This window comes from Lissotriton helveticus, chromosome 10 (assembly GCF_964261635.1).
Source record: "Lissotriton helveticus chromosome 10, aLisHel1.1, whole genome shotgun sequence".
In the NCBI taxonomy this organism is placed as follows: domain Eukaryota; kingdom Metazoa; phylum Chordata; class Amphibia; order Caudata; family Salamandridae; genus Lissotriton; species Lissotriton helveticus.
This window is the reverse complement of record NC_136071.1, coordinates 590848195-590865184: the sequence shown is the minus strand read 5'-3', so window position 1 is coordinate 590865184 and position 16990 is coordinate 590848195. Positions and strand designations below refer to the sequence as shown.

The following is a 16990-nucleotide window of genomic DNA, read 5'->3' as shown; positions in this document are numbered from 1 at the left end:
CGATTTTGAAACCATATCCTGAAATTACACTAGAAAAACACTATGCATGTAATGTTCCTACCATGCTGGTCTGGCCCAGAAAAGCAGTTGCAAAGAAGTCCTGCACTCCTTTATCCCGCCACAAGTGGAAAATAGCGTGCAGGGTAAGGAACTTTCTCGACATACACAGCGTCTTATAGCATTGAAAAGAAGAAATGCTCCTATATTACAAGCATCCTGAAAATGTCCACGTCATGGGCTCGTCCGGGATTTGAACCCGGGACCTCTCGCACCCGAAGCGAGAATCATACCCCTAGACCAACGAGCCTGAGTGGCCAGGAGACATTTTGAACAATTTCTGAAGCGTCTTTCAGAAAAAAAGCAGGGCTATTTGGCTAGTCTCCCTCTAAGTGAGCCTCACAACGTCATGTTTTCTCTCAAGTTGTTGTTTTTTCACTCTAGCAAGAAAGGGGGCAGCCAATCTCCTATCAGCCAGTGAGCAGAAAAAAGGCACAGATGAGAACAGCAAGCACTTTCTGGCAATTGTTCTCCTCTGCAAGTCCTGGACCCTTGCCCCATAGACTTCCACACCAGAAGCAATGAAGGGCCCACCATTTCCTGCGCCTGAGAAAGAGGGGTTTGATATTTGGATTCAAACGCACTCGCTCACCGCTCGATCAGGCTCGATCAGGCGAGATTTATATGAGTGGCTCACAGGCCTGAAACACTCACCTGGGAGACCCAGAGTGGCTGACTTCTCAGTATAGCCATTGTTGGGCGAGTCACCTCCTTTCCTCCTGCCTCAATCTAGAATTGGCTGCAAATCATAGGAGAGAGTGCAATGCCCGTGTGCAGTGCCTACTCCCAGCTACCTCTCTGTCTTCCTTATGTAAATTAGAATTTGCAAGGGGGGACCAATGGCATTCTGCTCCTCCCACATAACCAGGAAGCCCTGTTGAACATGTCTGCCTGTGTTTTTGCAGGGACAGTGCCTTCTCTGCCCAAAAGGTGGCAGGAGAGCCTCACAACAAATGATGGGATCAACTGCTTAGTTAGAAACCCAGCATGGCAGTTACTGTGATGGAGTGCAAATTTAATGGAAGGTGTGCCTGAGGTGTCATTTCCAGAAATCCATGGAATTGTGATTGAGGGCCCAGCCTGATTGTTGGTGGATTTCTCTTCACATGCTACAGGTTCCTGCAAAGATTGTGGTGTTTGCCGGGAACGCACTGCAAAAAACAGGAAGATTTACGGGTGTAAAAGGGACCTGTCAGAAGTGGGATTTGAACCCACGCCTCCATGAGGAGACCAGAAGGCTCAGCTACACTGAAGATCAAGCTCTCTTGAGTCTGGCGCCTTAGACCACTCGGCCATCCTGACGGCTCATGAGGGGGGCTTAGGTCTAACTCTTCTATCTGCACCTGCCAATGTTTCCACTTACAACCTTCACAGCAATGTCACAGGTGTAAAGGCCCCAACAATACAACATAGCTTAAACAAAATAAAAATAGGCACAAGAACGACCCCCAGATGATGGATGCAGATAACTTTGTTTCGTCTTGCAAAGGTAAAGAAAGTTTCCCACGGCTCACTGTGTTCAAAGACCACCTCTTCTTAAACTTGCATTCAGATAATAAGGTTTTAGAGTGTGCACATAAAAGCAGCCAACGCTCAGTGTTTCTGCCCGGTCTCGAACCGGGGACCTTTCGCGTGTTAGGCGAACGTGATGACCACTACACTACAGAAACGACCTTGCTGCTTGCTACTGTTAAAGCAAAGTTCCTCTCAAGGCTTCACCCTACTTCTATTCTGCTGTATCAGCAGCGGCTCAGAATGTGCAGAACAAGTGTGAAAACCTCAAAGATATCATCCAACATGCTTGCAATTAGACGTATTCAAAATTTACTTGTGCAGGCATCGACAGACAAATATCTGATGCCTAAATGTCTGCGAGTACAGCTTGGGAAAGCATCACCTGGGACACACTGAGACTAAGCAGGTAGGCAGAAAAAGCACGGTGATCCATTTTTCTACTGAGGTTAGGAATATGTTAAGCAAAAAATCAACCGAGTATTACTAGAAATAGTCAGGCATAGTGCATTTTTAGTACGATTTGTATGTTTAGCTCTAAAAAGGGCTCGTCCGGGATTTGAACCCGGGACCTCTCGCACCCTAAGCGAGAATCATACCCCTAGACCAACGAGCCACGCAAGAGTCACCTCTGACATGGCTCCAGCGGTTAGTGGCAGCTAGTCGGTGAATGCTTCACCCAAAGCAAGCAACTGCACATGTTGCTCTCTTCTGCAATATGATTGCTGTCTTTTCCATGGCCGTCATCAAACAAGAAATTAAAAAGCCTCTGTCCTTCAGACAGTTTGTTTTCTCTAAGTGTCTGCTTGCGGTGAGGACAAGAAAAGCATTTCTGCTCTCATTCCTTGCTTTCATGAAGTAGGCCCACCCTTCAGAGCAAAGGGCGAGCAAGCGAATGGCGCAAGCTATCGTCACTTCTCTTTTCGAGCTGTCACTGAGATCCCTGTAGCACACTACGTCAGGTTGGTGAGGGATAGACAGCCTCTATTATCTCAGCTTTCCTATAAAGTCAGCCAGTAAAGGCAAACACTGTTAAAAACAGCAAACCGCTGTTTCTGCCCGGTCTCGAACCAGGGACCTTTCGCGTGTAAGGCGAACGTGATAACCACTACACTACAGAAACAGACACTAACTCAGGAATCTTGTTGGCATGTATTGGGCTGGAATGCACAGACTAAGGGCCAATGTCCTTGAAGCTCAAAGTTGGGCTCTCCTTACCCGGTCTCTATTTCTTTGGAAGACAGGAATGAGGACCACTTTTATTCCAAGAGGCGATTTTGAAACCATATCCTGAAATTACACTAGAAAAACACTATGCATGTAATGTTCCTACCATGCTGGTCTGGCCCAGAAAAGCAGTTGCAAAGAAGTCCTGCACTCCTTTATCCCGCCACAAGTGGAAAATAGCGTGCAGGGTAAGGAACTTTCTCGACATACACAGCGTCTTATAGCATTGAAAAGAAGAAATGCTCCTATATTACAAGCATCCTGAAAATGTCCACGTCATGGGCTCGTCCGGGATTTGAACCCGGGACCTCTCGCACCCGAAGCGAGAATCATACCCCTAGACCAACGAGCCTGAGTGGCCAGGAGACATTTTGAACAATTTCTGAAGCGTCTTTCAGAAAAAAAGCAGGGCTATTTGGCTAGTCTCCCTCTAAGTGAGCCTCACAACGTCATGTTTTCTCTCAAGTTGTTGTTTTTTCACTCTAGCAAGAAAGGGGGCAGCCAATCTCCTATCAGCCAGTGAGCAGAAAAAAGGCACAGATGAGAACAGCAAGCACTTTCTGGCAATTGTTCTCCTCTACAAGTCCTGGACCCTTGCCCCATAGACTTCCACACCAGAAGCAATGAAGGGCCCACCATTTCCTGCGCCTGAGAAAGAGGGGTTTGATATTTGGATTCAAACGCGCTCGCTCAGCGCTCGATCAGGCTCGATCAGGCGAGATTTATATGAGTGGCTCACAGGCCTGAAACACTCACCTGGGAGACCCAGAGTGGCTGACTTCTCAGTATAGCCATTGTTGGGCGAGTCACCTCCTTTCCTCCTGCCTCAATCTAGAATTGGCTGCAAATCATAAGAGAGAGTGCAATGCCCGTGTGCAGTGCCTACTCCCAGCTACCTCTCTGTCTTCCTTATGTAAATTAGAATTTGCAAGGGGGGACCAATGGCATTCTGCTCCTCCCACATAACCAGGAAGCCCTGTTGAACATGTCTGCCTGTGTTTTTGCAGGGACAGTGCCTTCTCTGCCCAAAAGGTGGCAGGAGAGCCTCACAACAAATGATGGGATCAACTGCTTAGTTAGAAACCCAGCATGGCAGTTACTGTGATGGAGTGCAAATTTAATGGAAGGTGTGCCTGAGGTGTCATTTCCAGAAATCCATGGAATTGTGATTGAGGGCCCAGCCTGATTGTTGGTGGATTTCTCTTCACATGCTACAGGTTCCTGCAAAGATTGTGGTGTTTGCCGGGAACGCACTGCAAAAAACAGGAAGATTTACGGGTGTAAAAGGGACCTGTCAGAAGTGGGATTTGAACCCACGCCTCCATGAGGAGACCAGAAGGCTCAGCTACACTGAAGATCAAGCTCTCTTGAGTCTGGCGCCTTAGACCACTCGGCCATCCTGACGGTTCATGAGGGGGGCTTAGGTCTAACTCTTCTATCTGCACCTGCCAATGTTTCCACTTACAACCTTCACAGCAATGTCACAGGTGTAAAGGCCCCAACAATACAACATAGCTTAAACAAAATAAAAATAGGCACAAGAACGACCCCCAGATGATGGATGCAGATAACTTTGTTTCGTCTTGCAAAGGTAAAGAAAGTTTCCCACGGCTCACTGTGTTCAAAGACCACCTCTTCTTAAACTTGCATTCAGATAATAAGGTTTTAGAGTGTGCACATAAAAGCAGCCAACGCTCAGTGTTTCTGCCCGGTCTCGAACCGGGGACCTTTCGCGTGTTAGGCGAACGTGATGACCACTACACTACAGAAACGACTTTGCTGCTTGCTACTGTTAAAGCAAAGTTCCTCTCAAGGCTTCACCCTACTTCTATTCTGCTGTATCAGCAGCGGCTCAGAATGTGCAGAACAAGTGTGAAAACCTCAAAGATATCATCCAACATGCTTGCAATTAGACGTATTCAAAATTTACTTGTGCAGGCATCGACAGACAAATATCTGATGCCTAAATGTCTGCGAGTACAGCTTGGGAAAGCATCACCTGGGACACACTGAGACTAAGCAGGTAGGCAGAAAAAGCACGGTGATCCATTTTTCTACTGAGGTTAGGAATATGTTAAGCAAAAAATCAACCGAGTATTACTAGAAATAGTCAGGCATAGTGCATTTTTAGTACGATTTGTATGTTTAGCTCTAAAAAGGGCTCGTCCGGGATTTGAACCCGGGACCTCTCGCACCCTAAGCGAGAATCATACCCCTAGACCAACGAGCCACGCAAGAGTCACCTCTGACATGGCTCCAGCGGTTAGTGGCAGCTAGTCGGTGAATGCTTCACCCAAAGCAAGCAACTGCACATGTTGCTCTCTTCTGCAATATGATTGCTGTCTTTTCCATGGCCGTCATCAAACAAGAAATTAAAAAGCCTCTGTCCTTCAGACAGTTTGTTTTCTCTAAGTGTCTGCTTGCGGTGAGGACAAGAAAAGCATTTCTGCTCTCATTCCTTGCTTTCATGAAGTAGGCCCACCCTTCAGAGCAAAGGGCGAGCAAGCGAATGGCGCAAGCTATCGTCACTTCTCTTTTCGAGCTGTCACTGAGATCCCTGTAGCACACTACGTCAGGTTGGTGAGGGATAGACAGCCTCTATTATCTCAGCTTTCCTATAAAGTCAGCCAGTAAAGGCAAACACTGTTAAAAACAGCAAACCGCTGTTTCTGCCCGGTCTCGAACCAGGGACCTTTCGCGTGTAAGGCGAACGTGATAACCACTACACTACAGAAACAGACACTAACTCAGGAATCTTGTTGGCATGTATTGGGCTGGAATGCACAGACTAAGGGCCAATGTCCTTGAAGCTCAAAGTTGGGCTCTCCTTACCCGGTCTCTATTTCTTTGGAAGACAGGAATGAGGACCACTTTTATTCCAAGAGGCGATTTTGAAACCATATCCTGAAATTACACTAGAAAAACACTATGCATGTAATGTTCCTACCATGCTGGTCTGGCCCAGAAAAGCAGTTGCAAAGAAGTCCTGCACTCCTTTATCCCGCCACAAGTGGAAAATAGCGTGCAGGGTAAGGAACTTTCTCGACATACACAGCGTCTTATAGCATTGAAAAGAAGAAATGCTCCTATATTACAAGCATCCTGAAAATGTCCACGTCATGGGCTCGTCCGGGATTTGAACCCGGGACCTCTCGCACCCGAAGCGAGAATCATACCCCTAGACCAACGAGCCTGAGTGGCCAGGAGACATTTTGAACAATTTCTGAAGCGTCTTTCAGAAAAAAAGCAGGGCTATTTGGCTAGTCTCCCTCTAAGTGAGCCTCACAACGTCATGTTTTCTCTCAAGTTGTTGTTTTTTCACTCTAGCAAGAAAGGGGGCAGCCAATCTCCTATCAGCCAGTGAGCAGAAAAAAGGCACAGATGAGAACAGCAAGCACTTTCTGGCAATTGTTCTCCTCTGCAAGTCCTGGACCCTTGCCCCATAGACTTCCACACCAGAAGCAATGAAGGGCCCACCATTTCCTGCGCCTGAGAAAGAGGGGTTTGATATTTGGATTCAAACGCACTCGCTCACCGCTCGATCAGGCTCGATCAGGCGAGATTTATATGAGTGGCTCACAGGCCTGAAACACTCACCTGGGAGACCCAGAGTGGCTGACTTCTCAGTATAGCCATTGTTGGGCGAGTCACCTCCTTTCCTCCTGCCTCAATCTAGAATTGGCTGCAAATCATAAGAGAGAGTGCAATGCCCGTGTGCAGTGCCTACTCCCAGCAACCTCTCTGTCTTCCTTATGTAAATTAGAATTTGCAAGGGGGGACCAATGGCATTCTGCTCCTCCCACATAACCAGGAAGCCCTGTTGAACATGTCTGCCTGTGTTTTTGCAGGGACAGTGCCTTCTCTGCCCAAAAGGTGGCAGGAGAGCCTCACAACAAATGATGGGATCAACTGCTTAGTTAGAAACCCAGCATGGCAGTTACTGTGATGGAGTGCAAATTTAATGGAAGGTGTGCCTGAGGTGTCATTTCCAGAAATCCATGGAATTGTGATTGAGGGCCCAGCCTGATTGTTGGTGGATTTCTCTTCACATGCTACAGGTTCCTGCAAAGATTGTGGTGTTTGCCGGGAACGCACTGCAAAAAACAGGAAGATTTACGGGTGTAAAAGGGACCTGTCAGAAGTGGGATTTGAACCCACGCCTCCATGAGGAGACCAGAAGGCTCAGCTACACTGAAGATCAAGCTCTCTTGAGTCTGGCGCCTTAGACCACTCGGCCATCCTGACGGTTCATGAGGGGGGCTTAGGTCTAACTCTTCTATCTGCACCTGCCAATGTTTCCACTTACAACCTTCACAGCAATGTCACAGGTGTAAAGGCCCCAACAATACAACATAGCTTAAACAAAATAAAAATAGGCACAAGAACGACCCCCAGATGATGGATGCAGATAACTTTGTTTCGTCTTGCAAAGGTAAAGAAAGTTTCCCACGGCTCACTGTGTTCAAAGACCACCTCTTCTTAAACTTGCATTCAGATAATAAGGTTTTAGAGTGTGCACATAAAAGCAGCCAACGCTCAGTGTTTCTGCCCGGTCTCGAACCGGGGACCTTTCGCGTGTTAGGCGAACGTGATGACCACTACACTACAGAAACGACCTTGCTGCTTGCTACTGTTAAAGCAAAGTTCCTCTCAAGGCTTCACCCTACTTCTATTCTGCTGTATCAGCAGCGGCTCAGAATGTGCAGAACAAGTGTGAAAACCTCAAAGATATCATCCAACATGCTTGCAATTAGACGTATTCAAAATTTACTTGTGCAGGCATCGACAGACAAATATCTGATGCCTAAATGTCTGCGAGTACAGCTTGGGAAAGCATCACCTGGGACACACTGAGACTAAGCAGGTAGGCAGAAAAAGCACGGTGATCCATTTTTCTACTGAGGTTAGGAATATGTTAAGCAAAAAATCAACCGAGTATTACTAGAAATAGTCAGGCATAGTGCATTTTTAGTACGATTTGTATGTTTAGCTCTAAAAAGGGCTCGTCCGGGATTTGAACCCGGGACCTCTCGCACCCTAAGCGAGAATCATACCCCTAGACCAACGAGCCACGCAAGAGTCACCTCTGACATGGCTCCAGCGGTTAGTGGCAGCTAGTCGGTGAATGCTTCACCCAAAGCAAGCAACTGCACATGTTGCTCTCTTCTGCAATATGATTGCTGTCTTTTCCATGGCCGTCATCAAACAAGAAATTAAAAAGCCTCTGTCCTTCAGACAGTTTGTTTTCTCTAAGTGTCTGCTTGCGGTGAGGACAAGAAAAGCATTTCTGCTCTCATTCCTTGCTTTCATGAAGTAGGCCCACCCTTCAGAGCAAAGGGCGAGCAAGCGAATGGCGCAAGCTATCGTCACTTCTCTTTTCGAGCTGTCACTGAGATCCCTGTAGCACACTACGTCAGGTTGGTGAGGGATAGACAGCCTCTATTATCTCAGCTTTCCTATAAAGTCAGCCAGTAAAGGCAAACACTGTTAAAAACAGCAAACCGCTGTTTCTGCCCGGTCTCGAACCAGGGACCTTTCGCGCGTAAGGCGAACGTGATAACCACTACACTACAGAAACAGACACTAACTCAGGAATCTTGTTGGCATGTATTGGGCTGGAATGCACAGACTAAGGGCCAATGTCCTTGAAGCTCAAAGTTGGGCTCTCCTTACCCGGTCTCTATTTCTTTGGAAGACAGGAATGAGGACCACTTTTATTCCAAGAGGCGATTTTGAAACCATATCCTGAAATTACACTAGAAAAACACTATGCATGTAATGTTCCTACCATGCTGGTCTGGCCCAGAAAAGCAGTTGCAAAGAAGTCCTGCACTCCTTTATCCCGCCACAAGTGGAAAATAGCGTGCAGGGTAAGGAACTTTCTCGACATACACAGCGTCTTATAGCATTGAAAAGAAGAAATGCTCCTATATTACAAGCATCCTGAAAATGTCCACGTCATGGGCTCGTCCGGGATTTGAACCCGGGACCTCTCGCACCCGAAGCGAGAATCATACCCCTAGACCAACGAGCCTGAGTGGCCAGGAGACATTTTGAACAATTTCTGAAGCGTCTTTCAGAAAAAAAGCAGGGCTATTTGGCTAGTCTCCCTCTAAGTGAGCCTCACAACGTCATGTTTTCTCTCAAGTTGTTGTTTTTTCACTCTAGCAAGAAAGGGGGCAGCCAATCTCCTATCAGCCAGTGAGCAGAAAAAAGGCACAGATGAGAACAGCAAGCACTTTCTGGCAATTGTTCTCCTCTGCAAGTCCTGGACCCTTGCCCCATAGACTTCCACACCAGAAGCAATGAAGGGCCCACCATTTCCTGCGCCTGAGAAAGAGGGGTTTGATATTTGGATTCAAACGCACTCGCTCACCGCTCGATCAGGCTCGATCAGGCGAGATTTATATGAGTGGCTCACAGGCCTGAAACACTCACCTGGGAGACCCAGAGTGGCTGACTTCTCAGTATAGCCATTGTTGGGCGAGTCACCTCCTTTCCTCCTGCCTCAATCTAGAATTGGCTGCAAATCATAGGAGAGAGTGCAATGCCCGTGTGCAGTGCCTACTCCCAGCTACCTCTCTGTCTTCCTTATGTAAATTAGAATTTGCAAGGGGGGACCAATGGCATTCTGCTCCTCCCACATAACCAGGAAGCCCTGTTGAACATGTCTGCCTGTGTTTTTGCAGGGACAGTGCCTTCTCTGCCCAAAAGGTGGCAGGAGAGCCTCACAACAAATGATGGGATCAACTGCTTAGTTAGAAACCCAGCATGGCAGTTACTGTGATGGAGTGCAAATTTAATGGAAGGTGTGCCTGAGGTGTCATTTCCAGAAATCCATGGAATTGTGATTGAGGGCCCAGCCTGATTGTTGGTGGATTTCTCTTCACATGCTACAGGTTCCTGCAAAGATTGTGGTGTTTGCCGGGAACGCACTGCAAAAAACAGGAAGATTTACGGGTGTAAAAGGGACCTGTCAGAAGTGGGATTTGAACCCACGCCTCCATGAGGAGACCAGAAGGCTCAGCTACACTGAAGATCAAGCTCTCTTGAGTCTGGCGCCTTAGACCACTCGGCCATCCTGACGGCTCATGAGGGGGGCTTAGGTCTAACTCTTCTATCTGCACCTGCCAATGTTTCCACTTACAACCTTCACAGCAATGTCACAGGTGTAAAGGCCCCAACAATACAACATAGCTTAAACAAAATAAAAATAGGCACAAGAACGACCCCCAGATGATGGATGCAGATAACTTTGTTTCGTCTTGCAAAGGTAAAGAAAGTTTCCCACGGCTCACTGTGTTCAAAGACCACCTCTTCTTAAACTTGCATTCAGATAATAAGGTTTTAGAGTGTGCACATAAAAGCAGCCAACGCTCAGTGTTTCTGCCCGGTCTCGAACCGGGGACCTTTCGCGTGTTAGGCGAACGTGATGACCACTACACTACAGAAACGACCTTGCTGCTTGCTACTGTTAAAGCAAAGTTCCTCTCAAGGCTTCACCCTACTTCTATTCTGCTGTATCAGCAGCGGCTCAGAATGTGCAGAACAAGTGTGAAAACCTCAAAGATATCATCCAACATGCTTGCAATTAGACGTATTCAAAATTTACTTGTGCAGGCATCGACAGACAAATATCTGATGCCTAAATGTCTGCGAGTACAGCTTGGGAAAGCATCACCTGGGACACACTGAGACTAAGCAGGTAGGCAGAAAAAGCACGGTGATCCATTTTTCTACTGAGGTTAGGAATATGTTAAGCAAAAAATCAACCGAGTATTACTAGAAATAGTCAGGCATAGTGCATTTTTAGTACGATTTGTATGTTTAGCTCTAAAAAGGGCTCGTCCGGGATTTGAACCCGGGACCTCTCGCACCCTAAGCGAGAATCATACCCCTAGACCAACGAGCCACGCAAGAGTCACCTCTGACATGGCTCCAGCGGTTAGTGGCAGCTAGTCGGTGAATGCTTCACCCAAAGCAAGCAACTGCACATGTTGCTCTCTTCTGCAATATGATTGCTGTCTTTTCCATGGCCGTCATCAAACAAGAAATTAAAAAGCCTCTGTCCTTCAGACAGTTTGTTTTCTCTAAGTGTCTGCTTGCGGTGAGGACAAGAAAAGCATTTCTGCTCTCATTCCTTGCTTTCATGAAGTAGGCCCACCCTTCAGAGCAAAGGGCGAGCAAGCGAATGGCGCAAGCTATCGTCACTTCTCTTTTCGAGCTGTCACTGAGATCCCTGTAGCACACTACGTCAGGTTGGTGAGGGATAGACAGCCTCTATTATCTCAGCTTTCCTATAAAGTCAGCCAGTAAAGGCAAACACTGTTAAAAACAGCAAACCGCTGTTTCTGCCCGGTCTCGAACCAGGGACCTTTCGCGTGTAAGGCGAACGTGATAACCACTACACTACAGAAACAGACACTAACTCAGGAATCTTGTTGGCATGTATTGGGCTGGAATGCACAGACTAAGGGCCAATGTCCTTGAAGCTCAAAGTTGGGCTCTCCTTACCCGGTCTCTATTTCTTTGGAAGACAGGAATGAGGACCACTTTTATTCCAAGAGGCGATTTTGAAACCATATCCTGAAATTACACTAGAAAAACACTATGCATGTAATGTTCCTACCATGCTGGTCTGGCCCAGAAAAGCAGTTGCAAAGAAGTCCTGCACTCCTTTATCCCGCCACAAGTGGAAAATAGCGTGCAGGGTAAGGAACTTTCTCGACATACACAGCGTCTTATAGCATTGAAAAGAAGAAATGCTCCTATATTACAAGCATCCTGAAAATGTCCACGTCATGGGCTCGTCCGGGATTTGAACCCGGGACCTCTCGCACCCGAAGCGAGAATCATACCCCTAGACCAACGAGCCTGAGTGGCCAGGAGACATTTTGAACAATTTCTGAAGCGTCTTTCAGAAAAAAAGCAGGGCTATTTGGCTAGTCTCCCTCTAAGTGAGCCTCACAACGTCATGTTTTCTCTCAAGTTGTTGTTTTTTCACTCTAGCAAGAAAGGGGGCAGCCAATCTCCTATCAGCCAGTGAGCAGAAAAAAGGCACAGATGAGAACAGCAAGCACTTTCTGGCAATTGTTCTCCTCTACAAGTCCTGGACCCTTGCCCCATAGACTTCCACACCAGAAGCAATGAAGGGCCCACCATTTCCTGCGCCTGAGAAAGAGGGGTTTGATATTTGGATTCAAACGCGCTCGCTCAGCGCTCGATCAGGCTCGATCAGGCGAGATTTATATGAGTGGCTCACAGGCCTGAAACACTCACCTGGGAGACCCAGAGTGGCTGACTTCTCAGTATAGCCATTGTTGGGCGAGTCACCTCCTTTCCTCCTGCCTCAATCTAGAATTGGCTGCAAATCATAAGAGAGAGTGCAATGCCCGTGTGCAGTGCCTACTCCCAGCTACCTCTCTGTCTTCCTTATGTAAATTAGAATTTGCAAGGGGGGACCAATGGCATTCTGCTCCTCCCACATAACCAGGAAGCCCTGTTGAACATGTCTGCCTGTGTTTTTGCAGGGACAGTGCCTTCTCTGCCCAAAAGGTGGCAGGAGAGCCTCACAACAAATGATGGGATCAACTGCTTAGTTAGAAACCCAGCATGGCAGTTACTGTGATGGAGTGCAAATTTAATGGAAGGTGTGCCTGAGGTGTCATTTCCAGAAATCCATGGAATTGTGATTGAGGGCCCAGCCTGATTGTTGGTGGATTTCTCTTCACATGCTACAGGTTCCTGCAAAGATTGTGGTGTTTGCCGGGAACGCACTGCAAAAAACAGGAAGATTTACGGGTGTAAAAGGGACCTGTCAGAAGTGGGATTTGAACCCACGCCTCCATGAGGAGACCAGAAGGCTCAGCTACACTGAAGATCAAGCTCTCTTGAGTCTGGCGCCTTAGACCACTCGGCCATCCTGACGGTTCATGAGGGGGGCTTAGGTCTAACTCTTCTATCTGCACCTGCCAATGTTTCCACTTACAACCTTCACAGCAATGTCACAGGTGTAAAGGCCCCAACAATACAACATAGCTTAAACAAAATAAAAATAGGCACAAGAACGACCCCCAGATGATGGATGCAGATAACTTTGTTTCGTCTTGCAAAGGTAAAGAAAGTTTCCCACGGCTCACTGTGTTCAAAGACCACCTCTTCTTAAACTTGCATTCAGATAATAAGGTTTTAGAGTGTGCACATAAAAGCAGCCAACGCTCAGTGTTTCTGCCCGGTCTCGAACCGGGGACCTTTCGCGTGTTAGGCGAACGTGATGACCACTACACTACAGAAACGACTTTGCTGCTTGCTACTGTTAAAGCAAAGTTCCTCTCAAGGCTTCACCCTACTTCTATTCTGCTGTATCAGCAGCGGCTCAGAATGTGCAGAACAAGTGTGAAAACCTCAAAGATATCATCCAACATGCTTGCAATTAGACGTATTCAAAATTTACTTGTGCAGGCATCGACAGACAAATATCTGATGCCTAAATGTCTGCGAGTACAGCTTGGGAAAGCATCACCTGGGACACACTGAGACTAAGCAGGTAGGCAGAAAAAGCACGGTGATCCATTTTTCTACTGAGGTTAGGAATATGTTAAGCAAAAAATCAACCGAGTATTACTAGAAATAGTCAGGCATAGTGCATTTTTAGTACGATTTGTATGTTTAGCTCTAAAAAGGGCTCGTCCGGGATTTGAACCCGGGACCTCTCGCACCCTAAGCGAGAATCATACCCCTAGACCAACGAGCCACGCAAGAGTCACCTCTGACATGGCTCCAGCGGTTAGTGGCAGCTAGTCGGTGAATGCTTCACCCAAAGCAAGCAACTGCACATGTTGCTCTCTTCTGCAATATGATTGCTGTCTTTTCCATGGCCGTCATCAAACAAGAAATTAAAAAGCCTCTGTCCTTCAGACAGTTTGTTTTCTCTAAGTGTCTGCTTGCGGTGAGGACAAGAAAAGCATTTCTGCTCTCATTCCTTGCTTTCATGAAGTAGGCCCACCCTTCAGAGCAAAGGGCGAGCAAGCGAATGGCGCAAGCTATCGTCACTTCTCTTTTCGAGCTGTCACTGAGATCCCTGTAGCACACTACGTCAGGTTGGTGAGGGATAGACAGCCTCTATTATCTCAGCTTTCCTATAAAGTCAGCCAGTAAAGGCAAACACTGTTAAAAACAGCAAACCGCTGTTTCTGCCCGGTCTCGAACCAGGGACCTTTCGCGTGTAAGGCGAACGTGATAACCACTACACTACAGAAACAGACACTAACTCAGGAATCTTGTTGGCATGTATTGGGCTGGAATGCACAGACTAAGGGCCAATGTCCTTGAAGCTCAAAGTTGGGCTCTCCTTACCCGGTCTCTATTTCTTTGGAAGACAGGAATGAGGACCACTTTTATTCCAAGAGGCGATTTTGAAACCATATCCTGAAATTACACTAGAAAAACACTATGCATGTAATGTTCCTACCATGCTGGTCTGGCCCAGAAAAGCAGTTGCAAAGAAGTCCTGCACTCCTTTATCCCGCCACAAGTGGAAAATAGCGTGCAGGGTAAGGAACTTTCTCGACATACACAGCGTCTTATAGCATTGAAAAGAAGAAATGCTCCTATATTACAAGCATCCTGAAAATGTCCACGTCATGGGCTCGTCCGGGATTTGAACCCGGGACCTCTCGCACCCGAAGCGAGAATCATACCCCTAGACCAACGAGCCTGAGTGGCCAGGAGACATTTTGAACAATTTCTGAAGCGTCTTTCAGAAAAAAAGCAGGGCTATTTGGCTAGTCTCCCTCTAAGTGAGCCTCACAACGTCATGTTTTCTCTCAAGTTGTTGTTTTTTCACTCTAGCAAGAAAGGGGGCAGCCAATCTCCTATCAGCCAGTGAGCAGAAAAAAGGCACAGATGAGAACAGCAAGCACTTTCTGGCAATTGTTCTCCTCTGCAAGTCCTGGACCCTTGCCCCATAGACTTCCACACCAGAAGCAATGAAGGGCCCACCATTTCCTGCGCCTGAGAAAGAGGGGTTTGATATTTGGATTCAAACGCACTCGCTCACCGCTCGATCAGGCTCGATCAGGCGAGATTTATATGAGTGGCTCACAGGCCTGAAACACTCACCTGGGAGACCCAGAGTGGCTGACTTCTCAGTATAGCCATTGTTGGGCGAGTCACCTCCTTTCCTCCTGCCTCAATCTAGAATTGGCTGCAAATCATAGGAGAGAGTGCAATGCCCGTGTGCAGTGCCTACTCCCAGCTACCTCTCTGTCTTCCTTATGTAAATTAGAATTTGCAAGGGGGGACCAATGGCATTCTGCTCCTCCCACATAACCAGGAAGCCCTGTTGAACATGTCTGCCTGTGTTTTTGCAGGGACAGTGCCTTCTCTGCCCAAAAGGTGGCAGGAGAGCCTCACAACAAATGATGGGATCAACTGCTTAGTTAGAAACCCAGCATGGCAGTTACTGTGATGGAGTGCAAATTTAATGGAAGGTGTGCCTGAGGTGTCATTTCCAGAAATCCATGGAATTGTGATTGAGGGCCCAGCCTGATTGTTGGTGGATTTCTCTTCACATGCTACAGGTTCCTGCAAAGATTGTGGTGTTTGCCGGGAACGCACTGCAAAAAACAGGAAGATTTACGGGTGTAAAAGGGACCTGTCAGAAGTGGGATTTGAACCCACGCCTCCATGAGGAGACCAGAAGGCTCAGCTACACTGAAGATCAAGCTCTCTTGAGTCTGGCGCCTTAGACCACTCGGCCATCCTGACGGTTCATGAGGGGGGCTTAGGTCTAACTCTTCTATCTGCACCTGCCAATGTTTCCACTTACAACCTTCACAGCAATGTCACAGGTGTAAAGGCCCCAACAATACAACATAGCTTAAACAAAATAAAAATAGGCACAAGAACGACCCCCAGATGATGGATGCAGATAACTTTGTTTCGTCTTGCAAAGGTAAAGAAAGTTTCCCACGGCTCACTGTGTTCAAAGACCACCTCTTCTTAAACTTGCATTCAGATAATAAGGTTTTAGAGTGTGCACATAAAAGCAGCCAACGCTCAGTGTTTCTGCCCGGTCTCGAACCGGGGACCTTTCGCGTGTTAGGCGAACGTGATGACCACTACACTACAGAAACGACTTTGCTGCTTGCTACTGTTAAAGCAAAGTTCCTCTCAAGGCTTCACCCTACTTCTATTCTGCTGTATCAGCAGCGGCTCAGAATGTGCAGAACAAGTGTGAAAACCTCAAAGATATCATCCAACATGCTTGCAATTAGACGTATTCAAAATTTACTTGTGCAGGCATCGACAGACAAATATCTGATGCCTAAATGTCTGCGAGTACAGCTTGGGAAAGCATCACCTGGGACACACTGAGACTAAGCAGGTAGGCAGAAAAAGCACGGTGATCCATTTTTCTACTGAGGTTAGGAATATGTTAAGCAAAAAATCAACCGAGTATTACTAGAAATAGTCAGGCATAGTGCATTTTTAGTACGATTTGTATGTTTAGCTCTAAAAAGGGCTCGTCCGGGATTTGAACCCGGGACCTCTCGCACCCTAAGCGAGAATCATACCCCTAGACCAACGAGCCACGCAAGAGTCACCTCTGACATGGCTCCAGCGGTTAGTGGCAGCTAGTCGGTGAATGCTTCACCCAAAGCAAGCAACTGCACATGTTGCTCTCTTCTGCAATATGATTGCTGTCTTTTCCATGGCCGTCATCAAACAAGAAATTAAAAAGCCTCTGTCCTTCAGACAGTTTGTTTTCTCTAAGTGTCTGCTTGCGGTGAGGACAAGAAAAGCATTTCTGCTCTCATTCCTTGCTTTCATGAAGTAGGCCCACCCTTCAGAGCAAAGGGCGAGCAAGCGAATGGCGCAAGCTATCGTCACTTCTCTTTTCGAGCTGTCACTGAGATCCCTGTAGCACACTACGTCAGGTTGGTGAGGGATAGACAGCCTCTATTATCTCAGCTTTCCTATAAAGTCAGCCAGTAAAGGCAAACACTGTTAAAAACAGCAAACCGCTGTTTCTGCCCGGTCTCGAACCAGGGACCTTTCGCGTGTAAGGCGAACGTGATAACCACTACACTACAGAAACAGACACTAACTCAGGAATCTTGTTGGCATGTATTGGGCTGGAATGCACAGACTAAGGGCCAATGTCCTTGAAGCTCAAAGTTGGGCTCTCCTT

At 47.2% G+C, this 16990-nt stretch overlaps 30 non-coding genes across 30 annotated transcripts; all 30 read right to left on the bottom strand.

The window, feature by feature from the left end:
- Nucleotides 1–235: 235 nt before the first annotated feature.
- Nucleotides 236–307, bottom strand: TRNAP-CGG (transfer RNA proline (anticodon CGG)). Its single transcript has one exon. It is a non-coding gene; the product is annotated as a tRNA-Pro (tRNA).
- Nucleotides 308–1247: 940 nt separating this feature from the next.
- On the bottom strand, nucleotides 1248–1359 carry TRNAL-CAA (transfer RNA leucine (anticodon CAA)). The gene is made up of 2 exons: nucleotides 1322–1359; nucleotides 1248–1293 (listed from the first exon to the last, which is right to left on the bottom strand). It is a non-coding gene; the product is annotated as a tRNA-Leu (tRNA).
- A 295-nt stretch (nucleotides 1360–1654) lies between these two features.
- Nucleotides 1655–1727, bottom strand: TRNAV-AAC (transfer RNA valine (anticodon AAC)). Its single transcript has one exon. It is a non-coding gene; the product is annotated as a tRNA-Val (tRNA).
- Nucleotides 1728–2113: 386 nt separating this feature from the next.
- TRNAP-AGG (transfer RNA proline (anticodon AGG)) lies at nucleotides 2114–2185 on the bottom strand. The gene has a single exon. It is a non-coding gene; the product is annotated as a tRNA-Pro (tRNA).
- Nucleotides 2186–2619: 434 nt separating this feature from the next.
- TRNAV-UAC (transfer RNA valine (anticodon UAC)) lies at nucleotides 2620–2692 on the bottom strand. The gene has a single exon. It is a non-coding gene; the product is annotated as a tRNA-Val (tRNA).
- Nucleotides 2693–3076: 384 nt separating this feature from the next.
- Nucleotides 3077–3148, bottom strand: TRNAP-CGG (transfer RNA proline (anticodon CGG)). Its single transcript has one exon. It is a non-coding gene; the product is annotated as a tRNA-Pro (tRNA).
- A 940-nt stretch (nucleotides 3149–4088) lies between these two features.
- TRNAL-CAA (transfer RNA leucine (anticodon CAA)) lies at nucleotides 4089–4200 on the bottom strand. The gene is made up of 2 exons: nucleotides 4163–4200; nucleotides 4089–4134 (listed from the first exon to the last, which is right to left on the bottom strand). It is a non-coding gene; the product is annotated as a tRNA-Leu (tRNA).
- A 295-nt stretch (nucleotides 4201–4495) lies between these two features.
- TRNAV-AAC (transfer RNA valine (anticodon AAC)) lies at nucleotides 4496–4568 on the bottom strand. The gene has a single exon. It is a non-coding gene; the product is annotated as a tRNA-Val (tRNA).
- Nucleotides 4569–4954: 386 nt separating this feature from the next.
- Nucleotides 4955–5026, bottom strand: TRNAP-AGG (transfer RNA proline (anticodon AGG)). Its single transcript has one exon. It is a non-coding gene; the product is annotated as a tRNA-Pro (tRNA).
- Nucleotides 5027–5460: 434 nt separating this feature from the next.
- Nucleotides 5461–5533, bottom strand: TRNAV-UAC (transfer RNA valine (anticodon UAC)). Its single transcript has one exon. It is a non-coding gene; the product is annotated as a tRNA-Val (tRNA).
- A 384-nt stretch (nucleotides 5534–5917) lies between these two features.
- On the bottom strand, nucleotides 5918–5989 carry TRNAP-CGG (transfer RNA proline (anticodon CGG)). Its single transcript has one exon. It is a non-coding gene; the product is annotated as a tRNA-Pro (tRNA).
- Nucleotides 5990–6929: 940 nt separating this feature from the next.
- On the bottom strand, nucleotides 6930–7041 carry TRNAL-CAA (transfer RNA leucine (anticodon CAA)). The gene is made up of 2 exons: nucleotides 7004–7041; nucleotides 6930–6975 (listed from the first exon to the last, which is right to left on the bottom strand). It is a non-coding gene; the product is annotated as a tRNA-Leu (tRNA).
- A 295-nt stretch (nucleotides 7042–7336) lies between these two features.
- On the bottom strand, nucleotides 7337–7409 carry TRNAV-AAC (transfer RNA valine (anticodon AAC)). The gene has a single exon. It is a non-coding gene; the product is annotated as a tRNA-Val (tRNA).
- Nucleotides 7410–7795: 386 nt separating this feature from the next.
- Nucleotides 7796–7867, bottom strand: TRNAP-AGG (transfer RNA proline (anticodon AGG)). The gene has a single exon. It is a non-coding gene; the product is annotated as a tRNA-Pro (tRNA).
- A 434-nt stretch (nucleotides 7868–8301) lies between these two features.
- Nucleotides 8302–8374, bottom strand: TRNAV-UAC (transfer RNA valine (anticodon UAC)). The gene has a single exon. It is a non-coding gene; the product is annotated as a tRNA-Val (tRNA).
- Nucleotides 8375–8758: 384 nt separating this feature from the next.
- Nucleotides 8759–8830, bottom strand: TRNAP-CGG (transfer RNA proline (anticodon CGG)). The gene has a single exon. It is a non-coding gene; the product is annotated as a tRNA-Pro (tRNA).
- A 940-nt stretch (nucleotides 8831–9770) lies between these two features.
- TRNAL-CAA (transfer RNA leucine (anticodon CAA)) lies at nucleotides 9771–9882 on the bottom strand. Its single transcript has 2 exons — nucleotides 9845–9882; nucleotides 9771–9816 (listed from the first exon to the last, which is right to left on the bottom strand). It is a non-coding gene; the product is annotated as a tRNA-Leu (tRNA).
- A 295-nt stretch (nucleotides 9883–10177) lies between these two features.
- Nucleotides 10178–10250, bottom strand: TRNAV-AAC (transfer RNA valine (anticodon AAC)). Its single transcript has one exon. It is a non-coding gene; the product is annotated as a tRNA-Val (tRNA).
- A 386-nt stretch (nucleotides 10251–10636) lies between these two features.
- On the bottom strand, nucleotides 10637–10708 carry TRNAP-AGG (transfer RNA proline (anticodon AGG)). The gene has a single exon. It is a non-coding gene; the product is annotated as a tRNA-Pro (tRNA).
- A 434-nt stretch (nucleotides 10709–11142) lies between these two features.
- On the bottom strand, nucleotides 11143–11215 carry TRNAV-UAC (transfer RNA valine (anticodon UAC)). Its single transcript has one exon. It is a non-coding gene; the product is annotated as a tRNA-Val (tRNA).
- Nucleotides 11216–11599: 384 nt separating this feature from the next.
- TRNAP-CGG (transfer RNA proline (anticodon CGG)) lies at nucleotides 11600–11671 on the bottom strand. The gene has a single exon. It is a non-coding gene; the product is annotated as a tRNA-Pro (tRNA).
- Nucleotides 11672–12611: 940 nt separating this feature from the next.
- Nucleotides 12612–12723, bottom strand: TRNAL-CAA (transfer RNA leucine (anticodon CAA)). The gene is made up of 2 exons: nucleotides 12686–12723; nucleotides 12612–12657 (listed from the first exon to the last, which is right to left on the bottom strand). It is a non-coding gene; the product is annotated as a tRNA-Leu (tRNA).
- Nucleotides 12724–13018: 295 nt separating this feature from the next.
- On the bottom strand, nucleotides 13019–13091 carry TRNAV-AAC (transfer RNA valine (anticodon AAC)). Its single transcript has one exon. It is a non-coding gene; the product is annotated as a tRNA-Val (tRNA).
- A 386-nt stretch (nucleotides 13092–13477) lies between these two features.
- Nucleotides 13478–13549, bottom strand: TRNAP-AGG (transfer RNA proline (anticodon AGG)). The gene has a single exon. It is a non-coding gene; the product is annotated as a tRNA-Pro (tRNA).
- Nucleotides 13550–13983: 434 nt separating this feature from the next.
- TRNAV-UAC (transfer RNA valine (anticodon UAC)) lies at nucleotides 13984–14056 on the bottom strand. The gene has a single exon. It is a non-coding gene; the product is annotated as a tRNA-Val (tRNA).
- Nucleotides 14057–14440: 384 nt separating this feature from the next.
- Nucleotides 14441–14512, bottom strand: TRNAP-CGG (transfer RNA proline (anticodon CGG)). Its single transcript has one exon. It is a non-coding gene; the product is annotated as a tRNA-Pro (tRNA).
- A 940-nt stretch (nucleotides 14513–15452) lies between these two features.
- On the bottom strand, nucleotides 15453–15564 carry TRNAL-CAA (transfer RNA leucine (anticodon CAA)). Its single transcript has 2 exons — nucleotides 15527–15564; nucleotides 15453–15498 (listed from the first exon to the last, which is right to left on the bottom strand). It is a non-coding gene; the product is annotated as a tRNA-Leu (tRNA).
- Nucleotides 15565–15859: 295 nt separating this feature from the next.
- Nucleotides 15860–15932, bottom strand: TRNAV-AAC (transfer RNA valine (anticodon AAC)). Its single transcript has one exon. It is a non-coding gene; the product is annotated as a tRNA-Val (tRNA).
- Nucleotides 15933–16318: 386 nt separating this feature from the next.
- TRNAP-AGG (transfer RNA proline (anticodon AGG)) lies at nucleotides 16319–16390 on the bottom strand. Its single transcript has one exon. It is a non-coding gene; the product is annotated as a tRNA-Pro (tRNA).
- Nucleotides 16391–16824: 434 nt separating this feature from the next.
- TRNAV-UAC (transfer RNA valine (anticodon UAC)) lies at nucleotides 16825–16897 on the bottom strand. The gene has a single exon. It is a non-coding gene; the product is annotated as a tRNA-Val (tRNA).
- Nucleotides 16898–16990: the final 93 nt, after the last annotated feature.